This window comes from Calliphora vicina, chromosome 2 (genome assembly GCF_958450345.1).
Source record: "Calliphora vicina chromosome 2, idCalVici1.1, whole genome shotgun sequence".
In the NCBI taxonomy this organism is placed as follows: Eukaryota; Metazoa; Arthropoda; class Insecta; order Diptera; family Calliphoridae; genus Calliphora; species Calliphora vicina.
In genome coordinates, this window is record NC_088781.1 from 59418964 (window position 1) to 59429919 (window position 10956).

Genomic DNA, 10956 nt, shown 5'->3' on the forward strand with positions numbered 1-10956 from the left:
TGCAATTTTTTCAGTTTTTGTAAAAATTTTGCCATTAAATAATGACTTTTACAATTTAATTTAAAAGAATCGAAATGTGTACGTAATTGTCGTTATAATAAGATATAAAAGACAAAAATTGGTGAAAAAATGTTAAAGTTATTAAAAAATCGCCAGGCCATTAACGTGACTCAGGCCATATTTGGGCCGATTTTGATGAAACTTAAGAAAAATATAATATGAAGTCTAGTATTCACAATAACAGTACAAAAATGGAAATTAACCCTTAAGAGTACTTGGGGTCAAAATGAATGTGTTTTTCGTGATTTTAAAAGTTGAGGGTCATTTTGACCCCAAGTACTCTTAAGGGTTAATTTCCATTTTTGTACTGTTATTGTGAATACTAGACTTCATATTATATTTTTCTTAAGTTTCATCAAAATCGGCCCAAAAATATATAATATTTCGCTATCTTTCCATGAGAAATTCCAAATATTGAAAAAATTGACCTTTGACCTTCACGATTTAAGGGTTAAAGTTTTCCGATTTTAGTAAAGCTTTCAGACTATATTTAAAATTACCTGGACTATATTATTCTGAATAGCTTTTACTTAAAAATCATTACAGTAAGGAAATTCTGGTCATTCCGCAAAATATGGCCAAAAAATTAGTTTTTCTCGAAAATCGCAAAATTTATATCGCAGGTACGGAAAAACTATAGGAGGTATTGACATACTTTTTCACATTTTTATTCCCTATTATGTTGTCAATAAATCCCCATGTGATGATCAAAAAATTCTGAAATTAGTTTAACAAAATTTTTAAAAATTTGAAATTGGAGTTTTGAAACTGCCGTTAAAAAAATTTAATTTTTTTGGTCATACCTGCGAATAGGTTAACGGTATCCTACGAGGACAAAAACTCATATACAAGTAAATATGGATATATTTTAAGTAAAAATAAGCTTTTATTTTAATATTTCTCAAAATATGTTAATTTTATTCATAAATTTCTTGTTCTAGTGGCCTGAGACACGTTAATGGCCTGGCGATTTTTTAATAACTTTAACATTTTTTCACCAATTTTTGTCTTTTATATCTTATTATAACGACAATTACATAGACATTTCAATTCTTTTAAATTAAATTGTAAAAGTCATTATTTAATGGCAAAATTTTTACAAAAACTGAAAAATTGCATATTTTCCCCTTGTAAATGCACCTCAAAACTTCAGCGTCGTTGCGCCACCAGTTAACGTTATCCTATCATCCTAATATTTTACACAATGTGTTTCTACAATACATAGAACAATTCTGGAGGGGGGGACGGTCAAAATTCGCAATTTTATTTTTTTGGAGCACTCTAATGTATATATTTTATTGTTTTTCTTATTAATTCTGACTAAAACTATATCCCCCATTTTCTCAATATCCGGTTATCGTTTTTCGTGACGATAAACCTCCAATTAACATTTTTTTTGTATGAGAACTGTCAGTTTATCGTCACAATAAAAGATAACCAGAGATTGAGAAAATAGGGGTATAACAACATAAAATAATGCTTAAAATCGTTAACATTTACTAATTAAAAAACCCCAAAACATAAATCCCTTAATTATGTGTTTCCTCTTTTGGTAAACCCTATAATAAACATGTGCTCTTTTTTATGCTCTTTTTCTCTCTGGAAATGTTTTAATTCCAGTCAAAACATGCTTTTAAGTGTTGCCAGGTGTAGCTTGGAAAAAGCTAAAAATTTTCTTACAGAAAGATAAAAAGTAACATTTACGAATTCTTCTTTAATGAATACTATATTAGTCTGTCCCTATTCAAGAAGTTACTATGGTCAGTGGCGAATTACTGAATTGGATATCGAGTATGCCCGTTATTTTCTTATTCGGAATTACATGACATTCTATATCGAGCAAGAGATTTAGTACATTTCACTACAATTTCCATATCGAAATCATTTTTCGATACAATAGGCCCCAGTTTTTTTATAACTTTAGTTGGCTAAATAGTCTTTCCACGCCATTTTTTAAATTGAAAACTTTTTCATCAGCACTTACCTAGCGTTTACACATACAATTAACAGTTGCAAAAACTCAACACATTCATACTTTTTCACTAACACAATTGTGTAATGGTGTTTTCTTTTCTGGCATAAATGATGCATTTATTCTGCATTTTACCCTTCTTTGTCTTCTTTTCTGAAAAAAATGTAAAACCCTGAATATATGCTACATGTTTCACCCTCAATTTTATCAAAGGGTTAGAAATGCAGCACTTTTTATGTAAGCAATTTTTATTGCTAAGCACAAGCAATAACCTACACCACCATAGTGGGGAGGGTATTATGCGTTTGTGCAGATGTTTGTAACGCCCAAAAATATTAGTCTAACACCCACCTTAAAGTATACCGATCGAATCACTTTCTGAGTCGATTAAGCGATGTCCGTCCGTCCGTGGCTGGCTGGCTGTCCATGTAAACCTTGTGCGCAGAGTACAGGTCGCAATTTTGAAGATATTTCGATGAAATTTGATACATATTATTTTTTCGGCTCAAGGACCAAGCCTATTGAAACTGGCTGAAATCGGTCCATTATTTCACCTAGCCCCCATACAAATGTCCTCCCGAAATTGGACTTTATCGGTCATAAATGTTTAATTTATATATGTATCTCCACAAATTCCGCTCCAAATAAGTTTTATATACACAAAATTCATGTCACCAAATTTTGTTACGATCGGTCCTTATTTAGTCATAGCTCCCATATAGACCCGCTTCCGAAAATCACTTTAACGTGCATAAATCGCTTAAAAATGTTGGTAAACACACAAAATTCAACATAGTTAACTTTAATATACACATAAATCACACGACCTAATTTCATGGTGATCGGTCCATAATTGGTCATAGCCCCCATATAAGGCCCACTTCCGAAAATCACTCAAAAATATAAATTATTTAAATTTTAAAAGAAAATTTTTTTTGCTCTTTTACTTAGTGTAGGGTATTATATGGTCGGGCTTGACCGACCATACTTTCTTACTTGTTTTCACTAATATCTTTGTTTTTTTAACTTTTGGTACTTAAATAAATTAAATATGTATAAATTAATCGCACCGAACCATAGAAAGAAGAAATTGTACATTAAAGACAAATGAACTGACAGCTTATTGCTTAGCAATTTCAAATTTCATTGACTCAATCAAATTTTGATTGAGTCAATAAATATTGCTCCGTGGACACCTACGGTAAGAGTTTTTTTAATATTTCTTAGGCAATAACAACAATTTAAATATTCAATAATTCAGACCGCGCCAAATTAAGTAATTTATTAATAAAGCCTATTGATTTGTCAAGTTCATTCGTTAATATGAAAAAACATGCTGGAAAATGTATTTCTTGCAATGCAAATTTCATTTATACAAAATTAATATTTTTGTAGAAAAAATCCAATATCTAATCGATATAAAATATTTGTACTCAACATGGTTATCAAATAAAAGCAACGATGTTCAGCAGTCTAAATAAATTATATAATTTAAAACAAGTAAGAAAAAATGGTCGGTCAAACCCAACCATGTAATACCCTACACTAAGTAAATGATCAAAAATATTTTTCTTTTAAAATTTCAGTAATTTATTTTCATGAATGATTTTCGGAAGAGAACCTAAAATGGGAGCTATGACTAATTATGAACCGATCGCCATAAAATTGGTCGTGTCTATATGAAAGTTATTTCTGTTGAATTTTATGTGTATACCAACATTTTTAAGAGATTTATGCTCGTTAAAGTGATTATCGGAAGCAGGCCTTATATGGGAGCTATGACTAATTATGGTCCGATCATCATAACATTAGGTGATATGAATTCCGTATAGGTATACATATAGAACTTATATGGAGTGAAATTTGTTGTAGATACCTATATAAATTTAACATTTATGACCGATAAAATCCAATTTCGAGAGGACTTTTGTATGGGGGCTAAGTGAAATAATGGAGCGATTTCAATCAGTTTCAATAGGCTTTGTCCTTGGGCCGAAAAAAAAGAAAAGCGATTCTGAGTCGATCGTTATACTTTAATGTGAGTGTTGAGACAATATTTTTCGAATTTTTATTATAAAATTTTTTTTTTAAATTTTAAAAAAATTTGTTGTTTTTTAAATTTTTTTTTGGTGAAAAAAAAATTGGGTTAAAAATATATTTACCGATTTTGACCCATTGTAGGTCCAACGTACTATGGTCTTTCAACGTCTTTGAAATATCTATGTATCATTATATCCATATTGTCTATATTAATGACTTACTAATCCAGATATAGGTCAAAAATCGAGGTTGTCCTGGTTTGCTCTCAGCCATTTGTGAACCGATTTTGCTGATTATTAGATTTGGATCCCGAAGATATCTGGGGTCTTTAGAAAATTGATTTCAACAGACAGGCGGACAGACAGACCGACAGACGGACATAGCTTGATCCAATCCGCTATCCATAAGGATCCAGTATATATATAATTTATAGGGTCAGAAAATTATATTGTGGAAATTACAAACGGAATGACAAACTTATATATACCCTTCTCACGAAGGTGAAGGGTATAAAAATAATTTAAAAAAACAACATTGCAATAAATTTGTTGTTCACTTTTATTGCATTTTAGTTATTTTTTTAAACAAACTTGGTTGCAAATATTTTGAGTTTACGGCAACACCGGTTATTATTTGCACAAAATTCTCGCGCTTCTTAATAAACAACAACAACACTTATTATTGAGAGACAAACGCTATTGAAATATCTTCCAATAAATTTCCAATATTTCGTCATACATTTAAATGAAAACCAAGAACAACGTTGCACCAATTTTTTTATCCATTTAAACTACACACCAAACAAACCCAAAAAAAATACAATTGTATCAATGAAACCGAATCTATTTTAATAAACAAAATCCTATTACATTTGTAAAAACTAATTTGCCACTGGATGTAATTTTATAAATATTATCTGCAATTTACAATAAAACTTGTAAACCCGACCGACACGTGTAAAATTATTTAGAATAACGTACGATATTAACAACCCGGCATTTGTTTAGTAACTGTTGGTTGGCATGATGAACAAATAAATACAAAAAAATAACAGCAGAATAATATTATGGGGTGGAAAAAACACAAGCAGTTGGTCATCTTAATTAAGTTCGCTCTCTCTTTTAGCGTTGCCAGAGACTTTGGCACAGAATCGTCATTTGAATAAAAACATTTAAATTATCCCTTAATTGGATAAAAATTAAGTAATCAAGTAACTAATTTTGTAGTTTCAATACTAATAACCAGGGCAACCAAAAATATGCTCTAAACATAATACCCTACACTAAGTAAATGAGCAAAATCATTTTTCTTTTAAAATTTCAATAATTATACCCTACACCACCATAGTGGGGAGGGTATAATGCGATTGTGCAGATGTTTGTAACGCCCAAAAATATTAATATAACTCCCACCTTAAAGTATACCGATCGACTTCTAATCACTTTCTGAGTCGATTAAACTATGTCCGTCCGTCTGGCTGGCTGGCTGGTTGTCTGTCCATGTAAGCCTTGTGCGCAAAATGCAGGTCGCAATTTTGAAAATATTTCGATAAAATTTGGTACATATAATTTATTTTGCCCAAGGACCAAGCCTATTGAAACTGGCTGAAATTGGGCCATTATTTCACCTAGCCCCCATACAAATGTTCTCCGGAAATTATACTTTATCGGTCATAAATGTTTAATTTTTGTATGTATCTACACAAATTTCGCTCCAAATAAGTTTTATATATACGAAATTCATGTCACCAAATTATATTACGATCGGTCCATAATTAGTCATAGCTCCCATATAGACCCGCTTCCGAAAATCACTTTAACGTGCATAAATCTCTTAAAAACTTTGGTATACACACAAAATTCAACATAAATAACTTCCATATAGACATATGTAAATCACACGACCTAATTTCATGGTGATCGGTACATAATTGGTCTTAGCTCCCATATTAGGCCCACTTTTGATATTGTTACGTTTTAACCTTTTCAAAACGTTTGGTTTATTTCCTTTAAATAAACCGGATACTTTTGATTGCAAATAAAAGCCGTGTAGTAGTTTGAAAATTGTAACAACTCTTTATTTATTTAAAATGTACAACAACAGAATTAAATAGTCACTCAATGTTTTTTATACACGTTTGCAAATTCTCAGAAATACAGACACTTTATAATGTATTCGAATTCACTTGAAAAACACAACACACTTTAAGGCACTCAGTTGATGTTTATTCGAAAAGCGTCTCTGATAAACTCACAGAGGTTGCCTCTGCCACTATTTATAACACTGCCATCTGCACTCTAGATTGCTCTTTAACTGTCAAAGTTCGAATATTCTAGATCATACGCCATCTGTGGTGTACTTTCTACAATGTTCTTTAACTGAATATTCGAATTCAGCGTTGCCAACTTACGATCAAATCAACTGAAAGCTTTTATTTAATAATGCCTACAGATATGTTATAGTTTGCTATTACAGCACTGTTATTTGAAGGCATTATGCTACTTTTATCAACCCTTAAAATCGTTATATTTGAATTCAAGTACAATTTCGTAACAATATTTTAAAAGAAAAATATTTTGGCTCATTTACTTGGTGTTTTTTTCGTGAATGATTTTCGGAAGAGTGTATTATATGGGAGCTATGACTAATTATGGACCGATCACCATGAAATTAGGTCATGTTATTCATGTCTATATGAAAGTTATTCGTGTTGAATTGTATGTGTATACCAACATTTTTAAGAGATTTTTGCTCGTTAAAGTGATTTTCGGAAGCGGGCCTTATATAGGAGCTATGACTAATTATGAACCGATCATAATAAAATCAGGCCGTGTTATTTATTAAAGTTATTTGTGTTGAATTTTTTGTGTATACCATCATTTTTAAGAGTAGTTTAGTAGAAACCATGATACAACCATTAGAAGGTAGAATCACTAGGGAGAGAGTTTAAAATGCTATGCCTTGTTACGTCAAATAATAGAAAAATAAAAAACAGAAATCCAAAAATACGAATAATAACAAATGAAAATTGAGAAATATTTTGTTTATATTTGAAATACAGTTCAATATAATCGGAGTCATTGAAATGATGCATGCAAATCCGTGAGTATTTCTTCAGCTCAACACCGCAGGCTGCACTCCATTCTTTAATTTTATTTTCAGGACATTTTATAAATCTAACGACATTTTGTTCAAATGAACATTTAAATTGAATTTAAAATATTTGTTAATTTTTGATGTTTTTTTTTCAATTGTACTTTTATTTTATATTAGTCTGACAATTCAAGGCATGTAGAATTGAGAACATATTTTGTAGTGGTTCTACCTTTTATTGTTATATTAAGCCTAGTACTCTGTTCATATTTGCGAAAAATTATGGTTTTTTCATGCGAAAAATTTTACATGCTGTTTGACAGCTAGTTGGTTTTAATTTTGTGCGAAAAAAGTGCTGCGTAATAGCTAGGTACTCTGTTCAAAATTTCGTGCGAAATGCTGTCAAACTACATATAAAATATTTGGAATGAAATATATGCGAAATAATTTCACAAAAGCATTACTCTGTTTTTATTGTGGAAAACATGTGAAATACATCTGGCAACCTTATTTTTCCACACGAAATAAAGTTTGTTATTCAACTACTATTCCCTATATACAAATGGGGAATTTCACGTCAAGTGAACCAACTTTTGAAATCGATGTCTTCCGATCGCGATGAAATTTGCACCAATGTTAGTTCTATTGGATAGTAATTCGGACACCATTTTTCAACAAGATCGGTCAAGAACTCTCTGAGTTATAGGAGGTCAAAATTTGACATTTTGGCCAAACAGGTGTTTTTTTTATCCATATAACTTATTACCTATTGTTCTTAGCAAAATGTGTCCCAAATAGTTTAGATAGCTATATATGCAATCTTTCGAAAAAAAAAATTAAAAAAATTTAATAAAATATTTTTGATTTTTTTTTTTTAAATCAAAAATATTTTTGACTTTTTTTTCAAAATGGGCCCTTTTTATTTTTTTTAAGAAAGCTTAGGTCTTTTCCTAAGCGACCTATATGGTCGCTTAGTGGGATGCTAGTGGGATATCTATCAAAAAAAATATTTTGTAACTCAAGATTTAAAATTTTTGATTTTTTTTGCAAAATCAAAAACTTTGTTGACTTTTTTTAAAAAAATGGACCCATTTTTTAATTTTTTTTTTGCTCAGAAGAAAGCTTATGTGTTTTCCTTTAACACCCTTTTTGTCGCTTAGTGGGATGCGAGTGGGATATCTATAAAAAAAATGTTTTGTAACTCAAGACATACAATTTTTTACTTTTTTTTGAAAAATCAAAAACATTTTTGACTTTTTTTTTCCAAAATGGACTCTTTTTTTATTAATTTTTTTTCTCAAAAGAAAGCTTAGGTATTTTCCTTTAAAACCTTTTTGGTCGCTTAGTGGGATGCGAGTGGGATATCTATCAAAATAAATGTTTTGTAACTCAAGACAAATGTTTTTAAATTGATTTTTTTCATATTTGTGTGTAAGTGTTTCTAAAACCTTAAAAATAAAAACCACAACAACTGACCGATAATAGCCACTGGAGGGGTGCAATATGAGGCCGACCGCTATTAATTTTCCACCCCCAAAATTTGTCTGAGTTTTGTATCTTGCGGCTTTTTTAGTCAATCCTAGAGGTAGTTTTCAGCGCACGTGATTTTCATTGTTAAAATATCAGGTGCCCCAGAAACAAATTTTTGGAATCAAGTGGAAATATTTTATGGCCCTTCTCCGAAGTACCAGTTTATTTATTATTTTATGACATTTGACTTTAAGAAGTGGGTGTAGAGGTAGAAGTTGACAGGTAGGTTATTTATATGGTGGTTTATTTTTATTATTATTTGTAACATTTGGTTAAACTAGGTACTTTAGTATGTAAGCCCTTCATGACCCTAATAAAAGATTTTAGACTCGAATATTAAACGAGTACAAAATGGAATTTTAAAATCAATTTCTCAGATGCATTTGGTATTTTTATATTCCCAATTTTAACGATAATTGCTGAAGAATTTGATATTTACTGGAGGCAGTCTGCTCAATACCGTTTTAAACAAATAGGAGTCTGAATCAATCAACAAATTGATGGAACAATGCACTATAGTAATTTAACCCATTTTTGAGGCAAAAAGTCATGTTTTGCACTTTCAAAAATGCATTTTTTGTTATTGGCATTTGATAAAGAAAACATTGAAGCAAATAACGGCAAGTTTTGTTTTTGTAAAAAATTAACGGCGACTGCATAACAAGTGGTCAAAGTCATTGTTTGTGTGCACAGTGTTGTAAGCAGTATATACAGTAAAATTTGGTCGAATTTTTAAATTTATTTAAATAGTTAAAAAATAAACATAAATTTAAATTAAATATGGAAAACAAAAGTGATATTAAGTGCTTAATAGTTTAAGAAAAAGATTTTGTTTAAAAAAAATAGTTTTTGGCGAAAAAACTCATACTACTGACATAACCTTTAATTTTATAATTTTTTTTTAAAAATTAACTTTGGATAAGCTTTTAAAAAATTGGCCGAATTTGGCCGGGTTTAAACAATCAGAAACGTGTTAAATAAAGTATTTTGAGTTTAATCTATCAATTTCATGTTGCACTTTTTGAGAAATATCATTTTTCTTAGGCAGCCACCGCTTGCAAAATAGCTAACTTGCTGAATTTTGGTTGGATGGGCAGATTTAAAAAAAAATCGTTTTTTTATGTTTTGGAAATAAAACAGTTTGCATTTTACACAGTTCACATTTTTACCCACGCAAATCAGAATTTTAAAATTTAGCCCGCCATATTGGATCCGCCATTTTGAATTTTAAAAATTTTACCTCAGATTCAGAAATCAGCAACCTTGTAAACCCCGGTATACAAATTTTCATCACTGTTCAGTGATTGCTTACAGTTTTGGCCACAAAAATGGGTGAAATTACCTATAGTACAATGGCCGGAGTACACAAAGTATTTTTGTGGAAAAAAAATATTTCATTATTTGAAAATAAAAATTACATATTCGATATTGGTAAAAACGATGAACAAACCTAATTTAGGTTTTACTGAAGGTAATTATGAACTACAAGTACATTTTACAGTTAATATTTTTACTGTAAATGTTATATGTGAATATTGATGCAGTGTGAATTATTTAAGTTTTTTTTGTTTTTATTTATGTTGTTTGTTCAATATTCAAAATTCTGAAATAAGTATTTTTTGATCTCTTAATATATCTTATGAATAAAAAAAATATATTTTTTGTTTTCTATTAATTTTGTTGACTTTTAATAATTCGAATAACAAAACCTAATATTAACAAGTAAGAAAGTATGGTCGGTCAAGCCCGACCATATAATACCCTACACCAAGTAAATGAGTAAAAATATTTTTCTTTTAAAATATCAATAATTTATATTCGTGAGTGATTTTCGGAAGTGGGCCTAATATGGGAGCTATGACCAATTATGGACCGATCACCATAAAATTAGGTCGTGTGATTTATGTCTATACGAAAGTAATTTATGTTGAATTTTGTGTATATACCAACATTTTTAAGTGATTTAAGCACGTTAAAGTGATTTTCGGAAGCGGGTCTATATGGGAGCTATGACTAATTATGGACCGATCGTAACAAAATTTGGTGACATGAATTTTGTATATATAAAACTTATTTGGAGCGAAATGTGTGTAGATACATACATATACATATAAATTAAACATTTATGACCGATAAAGACCAATTTCGAGAGGATATTTGTTTGGGGCTAGGTGAAATAATGGACCGATTTCAGCCAGTTTTAATAGGCTTCGTTCTTGGGCCGAAAAAATTATATGTACTAAATTTTATCGAAATATATT